The 10,690-nt window shown below is 40.4% G+C and overlaps 1 protein-coding gene and 1 long non-coding RNA gene across 3 annotated transcripts in view; one reads left to right on the top strand and one right to left on the bottom strand.

Moving 5' to 3' along the window:
* Khdrbs3 (KH RNA binding domain containing, signal transduction associated 3) overlaps positions 1-10,690 on the bottom strand; it is a 158,966-nt gene that overhangs the window by 15,607 nt on the left and 132,669 nt on the right. The window lies entirely within an intron of this gene.
* The window catches only part of LOC116082495, a 9,278-nt gene continuing 2,956 nt past the window's right edge, over positions 4,369-10,690 (top strand). Inside the window, exon 1 of the long non-coding RNA XR_004115336.1 lies at positions 4,369-4,462. This is a non-coding gene — a long non-coding RNA (uncharacterized LOC116082495). The remainder of the gene's footprint in view (positions 4,463-10,690) is intronic.

The following is a 10,690-nucleotide window of genomic DNA, read 5'->3' as shown; positions in this document are numbered from 1 at the left end:
CATATATACACACATACATACATACATACATACACACACACACACATACATACATACATACATACATAAAACTTTATTGGGTGACTCATGGTAACACAGCTCTAAAGATCTGAGAGAAGGGTACGGGTGTGCCTCAGGCCTGACCCAGAGACCGCAGCTACCTTTCCTACTAGAACAGAAGAGTCCTGTACTCTCTACTTAATGCAGGATGCAGATCATGCCATATAATTGGAAAAATTATTTTTACTTAGATTACCAGAAAAAAAGTATGTAAAAGGATAACAACCCTTGGTTGGTAAGGACCCCCACTGCCAGGTACCACTGGTGACCCCTGCACAGAAACCTAGCAATGTGCCCTCTGTGAGTTTCACAGACCACATACAGACATCACCACTGTGATGTGAGGCAATGCCATGTGGACATCCTATACACCACCAGGTCTTCCATCTTAAACTGGCGTTTTCCATCTTACTGCACCCACACCAGATGAGATCAAGGGAGCAGTTACCATGAAACAGGCTTTGAAGGCAAACAAGGAAGCCAGGCTTCGGGCTTCTTTGTGAACATTTAGGCAAAGTCAATTCTACTTTCTCATTAGGAACACTGTTTGGAAAAGCTCATCTTTCTTGAGAGTGATACAAAGTCTAAGTGTAACAGAGAGGTTGCTCTTGAGACGCCATTGACAGTTTTATAGCACTATTCTCTCCCTAGAAACACTGATATCACATGACCTATTCAGTCAACAAGCAGTGATGCCTGAGAGCAGAGTGCTTCTACATCATGACACGGACCTAACGATAGTAACAAGAGTAGACATATCTTACACTGGCTGCACCTAACTGCACTGCCCATGCAGGAAAAGACGCACTGTTCCACCATCCCAGCAGTTAATTATAAGGTTTCAGGGGAACACTGCCCAGCTGCTCACGCTCACAGACAATGGCAGAGCCGGAATCCACAACTGACCTTTCTGCACACAGTAGTCTAGCCCCACACAGGATTTTCCAGGTAGAAGCAACAAAAAGATGCAAGGCAGAGAAAGATAGCATGTGGACCTCAGGGGAGGAGAGAATGGGTCAGAGTTCAAGACTAGTTCTGGAGGAGCAGGAGGTCGACAGGCTAAGAATGAGCTTCAAAAGAATGAATAGCTCAAGTTCCAAAACCATAAAATCATTTTCTGAGGCAATATCAGAGGACTTGAGGGAGGGCCTGCATGTGCTCTCTGTGGCATAAAGGCGATCAAGGTTGAATGTGTACCAAGTTTATTTGTTTGTATTTTCAGCTGTGTTAGTTATCCAAGTCAATGTGTGGTGGGTGTGGGGTGTGCTCTTGGCATTGAGTTCTATGGCTGTTGCTACCATCAAAAATGCTTTATCAGTGTCCTATAGCAGGTTCACAGTGTTCCCCTGGCTCACTGGTCAATCTCTGAATGTGATTTTACTGGCAATCCTTCTATCTGCTCTGTTAGAAAAACCACAAAGTACCGTGCAGTTTTGATGTAGTGATTTTACAGATAGCAGAGGGGACTGACATGAAAGTATCTTCTGGTAAAACCCAAGCCCATGAGTTATCTCCATTTAAAAGACGCCACCATACTCTATATTCAATGTTAATCCCTGTCAGTACAGAAGAAAGTGCAGTTTTGCCAAACTTATCCCTAAGAAGCTTGGCATATTGCTAGTGAGAATTCTAAACAGCACTCCCACTTTGAAAACAACTGGGCTCCCCTGACTTCTCTTCTTCCCTTTCTAAGGTATGACTCCTATATAATACAAACATTTCAAATTCTCTATTCAGTGTGGCCCATCTTTGAACTTGTGACCTTCCTGACTTACTCACCCACATGCTGGGCTTACAAGCATGTCCCACCACTGTATATGGCAATGCCTGGAAACCTTCTTCAAACACAAATTGTTTAATGTAGTGGTTTCAAAGCCTCTGTTATCTACAGACAAGTCCACACAAAGACTTAAGCAAAGATGCTCGCTCACGGGAGCATTGTCCAATGTCAGCAAACACTGGGTCCTGTCTGGTAACCACTATAAAATGGGTAAGCTAAAAGTGGTATGCCAATAATATGGCCTGTTACTCAGAAAGAAAAAAAAGCAATACCTGTAAGTATGCAATGTATAAGAGCACACAGAGGGTGTGGTTATGTGTATGAAAATATTCAGGGGAGTGAAAACTACAGACATAAGAGTAAAAGGAGGCTGTCTGGGGCCGAGGCTAGGAAAGGAATATGAAAAATAGGTATAAAGGAGACAGTTGGAGGGATAAAAATGTTCCAGTGACTAAGAAACTGTACATATACTAAAATAGCCACAATTTAACTTAAATACTGAATTTTATGTCATGTTAAAAGAATATGCTTCATGTATGACCTATACTTGTGTGAAAATGTCCTTAAGTAGCCAGACCATGTACACAAAATATATTCAATGAAATTTTAAAAATATTTAAAAATTATCTTAAAAGTTTAGGGCTGGAAAGATAGTCAAGGGTTAAAAGCACTGGCTGCTATTCCAGGAGTCCCAGGTCCAGTTCCTAACACTTACATGGTGGGTCACAACCATCTATAATTCCACTTCCAGGAGATCTACCACCCAGGTCTGACCTCTGTGGCCTCTGTGCATTCAGTGATACACAGACAAGCCTGTAGGCAAAACACCCATATACATAAATGAAAATGAAAATGAAAAATATGTTTAAAAATCATTTCAAAGCATTTAGGTTTTGGTGCTGTTAATGTGGTTTCTTTGAAGTGCTAAGATATTAATTGTTGATACAAAGAAATATGTAATTTGTATACTTTGTATTATATAACCAAATCACTGGTCAGTTCCAGTAACTTTTCAACAAATCTTTCAGTAATTTCAGTCAGTCATGGCTTTTCCAGTTAAGCCATCCTTCCCAGACTGGTCTGCTCCAGCTTGTGTGTCCGCTTTCTCCTGCCCTAGCCATGCTGGGAGGCCCTCAGCACCACAGGCAACAATCTGAATACTTTGCATTGTACTTAGCAGGAAAGGAGGAGATATTTCACATACAATATTTCACTTTGCTGGTTTTTAAAAATAACTTTTTTCTTGGAAACAAATTTTATCAAGTCAATGGAAATTACCTTTTTAATTCTTATTTGTCCTCATTTCTACATGGCATTGTCAACGTACATCAAGCTCTGTCAAGTAGATTTCACCAGCTATGGAAATGATCATGTGGTCATTTACTGTGGGGAAGTACAGACGTCTCATTTTATTCAACCTTTTCAGTAATGAGGTTGATTTGTTCACAGAGACAAACCTTTGTCTTCATACACTACTACCCTTGATTTGATATTTCAGTAAATGAGGTTTACATGTATAAGTGACTACCACCTACAGCTATTTGGGGTTGTCTTTTCTTGTAATGCCTCTTTCTGATGTGAGTGAGGGTCAGATTTGCTACAATGGCCTCAGAAAATAAGCTAGAAACTCTCCTCCACTTCCAGAAGGACTGCATGACATCAGACTGAATTTTCTCAAAGCCTGATGGGATTGCAGGCAAGCCACCTGACTGGAGTTTCCTTTTTGGTATTCTTGCTGGTAACACATTCCCTATCAGAATTCCCAGTCTGTGCTGTGCTCCTCCACCATCTGTCTCATGTAGCTATCCATCCTGTAAGCTCATGCACAGACCACAAATATGGCAGGAGTCACATCAGTGGATGCTGATGTATGTCTTTCTGTTCTTTGGAAATACATTTTTTCATCAATCAGTAACTGTGCTAGCTTCTTCAGGCAAAAAGCTTTCATTCATCCGAAGTTCCTGGATCTGCGTTGGAGAACATGTGTTTTCTGTCTTTCTGGGATGAGTCATTCCCCTCTTAATGTTATACTTCCCAGATTACATGTGCTGGTAAGAATATGAACACAAATGAGGAAACATATAAAAAGAAGTCTTCATCCTGCCCTATCATGCAGCCCTTTCAAACACCTATTTGGGTTCTCCATCAAATATATCAGAATCAATAGTTAGAAATATTACTAGATCTAAGACTCTAATCCCGACTAATTGAAAATTTCTCATTGTGGTTTGGGGATTCAACTGAAATCCTTTTCCTTCTGCTAGCTTCACCACTTTCAAATAATATTTACAAAGTACCTTGGTTTTTATAGTCATGGATACATAACTAAGAGAATCAGTTCTGGAATCTTTGAAATCAACAGAATTATACTTGGTAACTCCCAGTACTTGGTAACCTCACACCCCTAAAAACTAGAGAACTGGAACAGTTATAAAAATGCTACTCAATAGCCAAGGCAAAAATTGAAGAAGAGAAAAAGAAGGAAGAAAAAGAAGGAGGGAGAAGGGAAGAGGGAGAAGGGAGAAGGAAGAGGAGGAAGAAGAAGAGGAGGAGGAGGAGGAGGAAGGGGAGGAAGAGGAAGAGGAGAAAGAAAAGCCCATCCTTTGTTTCTAAGTGGGAAATGTAAGACATTACATTTGTAGTAATGGTTCACTGGCTGGTTCGCTGTTTAGTGTGGCCTGAAACCCCAGACAACCTGGAGCCCAGAAGATTACTAAGCTTGGTTGAATTCTCTGGGAGGCTGGTTGACTGGTTTGGAGGCATTTGGCCTGCAACAATGCAAATATGCTAATTTCTCACCCAAATGGGTGTTTCCAGCCTTTCCCTGCAGCCCATTTTTGTTGAGAATTGTGGTTTCTAGATTTTATCTTTAGAATCTCATTATCTCAAACTTTAAATTTTCAGGACTGTGATGGGGGGGGGGGGGATTTTTGACCCAAATAGGTATCATCACATGGGATTAAGGTGTTCAGGACTGTGGAATTTAATACCATGACTGACACTAACAATTAAATAGTATATGTTGTCCTGCTCCAGTTCCTTAGCTCTGGTGCGGGGTGGGGGCGGTGGGCACTGGAAACTCTTGTGTTGCTTTGATACATGTCCATCTTTGCTGCTGGCATTTTCTTACTACCTAACATTAGAAGTTGTTTTGGATTCTTCTTGCATACTTCCCATTCCCTTATTATTGTCTTCCACAAAATCTTGATGAATCTTATTTTATTGCACAGAATATTATGTGTGTTGATGGAAGTTCTATTTGAACTTGGGGACATATATATGGTGAATGCAGAGGCAATCTGTCTGCCTCTGCCACCTGACTAACTTCAAAGGTTTAAATGTGAATTAGGCTAAGGATTTGATAGTATCATTCAATATCTTTTATATTTGTTATTTACTTTTATATCCTCACTTATTGATTAGTTACATCAATCTTAGCAACTAACAACTCTTGATTATTATATTTCCTTTTCTTACAAATTTAATTGACAGCTGAATGTTTTATGAGAAACAACTGGAAAGTTAGGCACTCCTTGGTCTGGGTATTGGTTGTGTTTCTGTTTGTTTTCTACAGGAGAATACTCCAGCTAGAGCAGCGAACCTGCAATATCTGTTTGTAGCCTCTCCTCCGACCCTCAAAGTCAGCACTGTTGAGTTAAACTTTGTCTCTCTTCCACAGCTACGCAGCCTCTCTTTTCCGCTGTGTGATTATGATAACCCCTCAGATATTTGCTCAACTCAATTTTTTACATTAACATATATACACAGTCCCATCTGCAATGTTTAGTGGCATACTTGCCAATTTGGGGGACCAGAGCTTGCACACCTTTGACAGCTACTAATCTACTAAACACAGTTGCTGCCACGGATGATATGTTGGTTGTCCAAACAACACTCTTCTATTACTCCGCAGTTAATTTAATTCAAATTTTAATTATGGGTTTATGTATGTGTCTGTAGGTGGTTACATGACAGTCTAGGTGCCTTTGGAAATCATAAGAGGGCACTGGATCCCTTGAAAGTGAATTTATAAGCAGTGAATTTATGAGGTACCCAATATTGGTGCTGGGGATTGAACTTGTACTCATGAGCTTGGTTTCTTCAAGAGCAGTACATGAAGCCATCTCTCTAATCCCATAGCCTTTGGCTAGCTTTAGTTAAGTCTTTTTGAGACAGGGTCTCACTGGGTAGGTATGGAGGGACTGGAACTTCCTGTGGAGACTGGTTGGCCTAGAACTCATCAGCCTCTGCCACCTAACTAACTTCAAAGGTTTATATGTGTAAGCTATTTCAATTTTATTGCTATTAGGTTTAGATAGGAAGCTAATATAACATAGTCTTTTAAAGTTCTTATGCCAAATTACTTAGAAATATCTCAAAGGGAAATGTAACACTTTCTATTGAGAAGATTTTGGAATCATGAATTCAAACAAGAAAATCATAGCAGTTCGGGTGGCAAAATCCAGGAAACACTGCATTCCTGGTCCTTTGCACAGACTTTTGCACAGCCGACTCTTCTTACACAGACTACTGTTCTCACAGATGCACTTCACTCAGGCAAGCTCTGGAATTGCTTCCAAATCTTAAATCAATCTTCTCAACAAAGCCGAGCATGCCTACCTCATTTACAATTGTCACCATCAGAACTTAGGCTTTAAGGGTGGAGAGCGTTATGCATTTTGCTCATCAACTCTTCCTTAGTACCCTGGACAATTTTAGGTATAGTAAGTACCTTGTGGAAATCTGACGAACAAATGATGCTAGAGAAACGGCAGAAATTTAAGTATTTTTGAGAAATAAATATTTACCTAGCAAATAACTATCTGCTAGATTGTGCAAAGTTCTCTGAATATGTGCATAACCCTATTTGTACAGTGCTTACTAGTCAGCAGGAGGGGTCTTCAAACACAGCTGTTTGTGGAAAGGTTCTATAAAGGTAAAGAAAAACAAAAACAAACCTACAGATAGCGAATCTACGCCAAGACCTGATTGGAAGGTAAGGAAGAAGTGTTTGCTCAGACACAAGCTTTGTGATTGCGGCACAGGCTTCTGTGAGAGCAGGTGGAGAACACAGAGTGTTCACACTTTCCTTGACGTTTCTTCCTGTTCCCAATAAAGAAAACTGTGCCAGCAGACACACACTTAGATGTTATCAAACCCAAGAAACCTCCTGTCAAATTATGCTTTAATTTGAGTATGTAAGTGAGCCCCTGAACAATTCCTCCTGAAGTTACACTTTCCACAAAGAGGCTGTCCCAACAGTAGGCTGCTGTTCTACTTAGACAGCACAGGGTACCCAGCTGACCCAGGCAGTGAGGAAACAGGTCAGCCACTAAAATCCAGGCAGACATACTAGCCAAGTCAGGTAAAACAATTATTTTTAAGCAATAAAATCTTGATTCAGCCTTACCTAAGACATTTTTATCTCTACTATTTGGTCTAAGCTCATATGCATAGTTTTTTCTTCTATGTGTAAAACATTCTTATCGGGCCATAGAACATATCTATAAACAGTACAACTTATGTCTCTAAACTTAGCAATACCTAAGCGCATCACCAATACTTTTTGCTGATCACCTTCAGAAGACTGCAAGTGAAGCAAGTGACTCTATCTTAACTTCACAATCAGCATAAATCCATGTTCCTGAGGTGCAGCAGTGCTTCTAAATGACAGATTATGAAAGACAAGGGAGTCTTGGTGATTAATCCTACTGTTTCGATGTCTATTAGTTCCTGGTCTTCTACAAGATATCAAATAAAAACATTAGGACAGGAAACAAGTAGCACAAAGTAGAGACCGTTACTGCTTTTAAATTTATACCACATGCCAAATAATACAGAGGGAGTATATGGAGGATGACCAGGGAGGTGGTCTGAATAGCTCACCAGTCACCAGAAGTAAGCACAGGCAAACACCTACACATGCCAGAAAGAAGGCAAGATATAATTATACATATAACATATATATATATATATATAAAATAAACTATTACATATAAATAAGTATATGAAATAATATATTAGAAATATATATGTAATTATAATTAAATATAATAAAGCACAGAGTGCCATGCCACCCTATTTTACACTACACAAATTAATCATAAATTCTCTGCTGAGCCTTCATACTTTCACTGAGCGTTCTACCTGACCTACTGCTGAGAACATATACTCTGGTACACTAACAAAAGACAATGCCAAAAATAAAACTGTAGCCCATTTACTTAAAAATTAAGTAATTAATAGCAATAACTAGGATAGAACAATAGCTACAAGTCGTGTGGTGAGCTATTAAATATGAAATAGTTCACAATGAGTAATTAACGTGCTGCCCTTCCACCTACATCCCCAAACCAACATGTCCCAAAGAAACTTGACCCCAGATTGCATTCCTTACTGAAAGTAAGTACAGCACGCTCTGTCTTACTAGAGCAAGTGGGAAACTAGATTCTTCATCAAATCCTCTTTAGCTGGATGCTCTCAGAAATCCTTCCCCATCTCTCTCAATGACCTCCTACTGGGAAGTGCTCACTATGGCACTGTAAGAATAGGCATACCTACAAATACAACTTTTTATAGAGAAAAATCCCTTCCCAGTGAATTACAGAAACAGTGCATCAAACACTGGTTAATCAATGAGGTTTCAATACATTTTGAAGAATTCAGACACTGGCTGTTTTTTATAACTCAGTAAGTACTGACCGCGGGCCTTCTGGTAGACAGGAGAGCTCTGTAACAATCTAATTCATGACAGTTTTCAACTGTGTCTTAGGGGACTATGAAGGCATGCATCATTCATTCAGACTACTTATTTCTTGATATTGTATCAAGAGGAAAGGCTGTCAAAGGTTCTGGGTATGAAAAAGGTTCCTATAGTCTAAACTCCCCATTTGCTCCCTTCTAGGAAATGATGACAGGCTCCCAGCAGCGTGTGCTGTCTACTGTTTGTGGCTACAGTAACTCACTAGAGCACTGCTACACTCCTTCATTTAAACACACAGTCACAATAAGTTCTAGTGTTACACTTTTGTGAGAAGACTCAAAGAAGTTCTGTTTCCTGGCCAAATCCACATAGCTAAGGGAGAAGAGGTGCTAAAATTAAATCAACTCTTACATGAATTCACAGACACTATTTTCTTTACTAAACCTTCATGTTCAGTTGGAAGAGTCAACACTTACTTCAAAAGTTAACATTTTCTTTCAGTCATAAAGTGACAACACAGGTACAAGAGTGACTCTCAAGGGGCTCATGCTACTGCTTGTCCTGGGAATGCATGATGTCCTTTTTTCAGTCCTTCTCTCTCTCCCTCCCTTCCTCCCTCCTCTTTAAGAAATCCTGCAATATTACATATGGCACCCCCTCCTTTAACCAAATAAACATCAACTTTGCTTAATATATGTAAAATTTTGTTCATATATATGTAAACTTATTAGGAAACTGTTCATATATATGTAAAACTTGTTAGGAAAACTTTACAAATCAATACAAACACATTTTAAGGCTGTATGAAATACAGAAAGAAGACAGGGAAAGCTCTGCTAAGCAGAACTTTAAATTGTACAGTTTAAAGTTGGGGTTAGAAACCAACATATGCTCTGCTTAGCTGGCCTGCCACACAGTCCATGGTGGCAAGAAACTCCTTCCCAGTTTGCTCACCCCGTGCAGCATCTGTCACTGCTCTGAATGGCTGATCATAAGTACTACTGCAATCTTTCTCAGCACTATTAAGCAGATGGCAGCGCTAAAATCCAAATGATGTCGTACATCTCCCTGGTGGACTCTGTTTTCATACTCTACCGTTATTCTACAAGGCCTTGGTGATAAATCTCATGTATTCTCAAGAACATTAAACAGTGAGCTGACAGTGGCAATTGATTTATTACCACTAGGCTGCCTTTGCCCCTAGTGAGTTTCCACACACTTATGGAAGAAATGTGTAACGATTCCACCTGTGAGCACTGTTCATGTAGTCTGTACATTTACTGTAACGCTCCCCGTCCACACACACCTCATATTTACAGCACTCACAAGCAGAACTGGGCTGGGATCTTGAACTGGACAGGGATGCAGGATGAGTGTCTCCAGCATTTCCTTCTAAGATGTAGGACAGACAGACAGGCAAATCGGACAACAAGCATGGCAGCACCTAACATGGTAACCAACACTGGGCAGGAATGTCAAACGTTTGATCTGCTCCAATTTCCTTGGTAACTATGGGAGAAAATTCTTTCCTTTGGTTCATTTAAAGAACTTTGTGCTAGGGCCTCAGGATTTCTTGGATCATTTTCAAGGCAATGAAGGTGTCATGTCTGCCAGGCAATGCAATGGAGGAAGTCACTGATAGTGACCCTGGGGCTTCACTTATCTGCTGCACTACTGCTGCTCCATACTGCCTGGCTGGATTGTCACATCTCAGTGGGACACTCATCAGGATTCTGCCTTGCCAGGGACAAGGGGCCCCATCCTCATTTCTGCTTCATGGCTACCTTGGCAGCATCTCTCCACTCTGAAGTCTCCTTAGTGTCCCTAACGTCACAGCTGAGGGGATCTCTGCTCATTCCCAACTGCTCTTCAGACATCTTGTCAAAGTGACAGTCAGTTCAGACAGATCCGCTGTATCCACTAGGGATCTCTCACCCGTTTCACTATCCTCTCTGCTGTGTTCCCAATGGAGCTCAGCCTACCTCCTACAATGCAAATCCCATTGCCAGAGTTCATGTGTCCATCTGCCCTGACTGCCCTTAGAGGAAGTTTCCTGGCAATATTTTCGCGAGGGTGGCTGATTTTTTTTTTTTATTTTAGATATTTTCTTTATTTACATGCAAATTTCTCCATTCCCAGTTTCCCCT

Source organism: Mastomys coucha, unplaced genomic scaffold (assembly GCF_008632895.1).
Source record: "Mastomys coucha isolate ucsf_1 unplaced genomic scaffold, UCSF_Mcou_1 pScaffold7, whole genome shotgun sequence".
NCBI lineage: Eukaryota > Metazoa > Chordata > Mammalia > Rodentia > Muridae > Mastomys > Mastomys coucha.
This window is presented reverse-complemented; position numbering and strand designations above follow the sequence as displayed.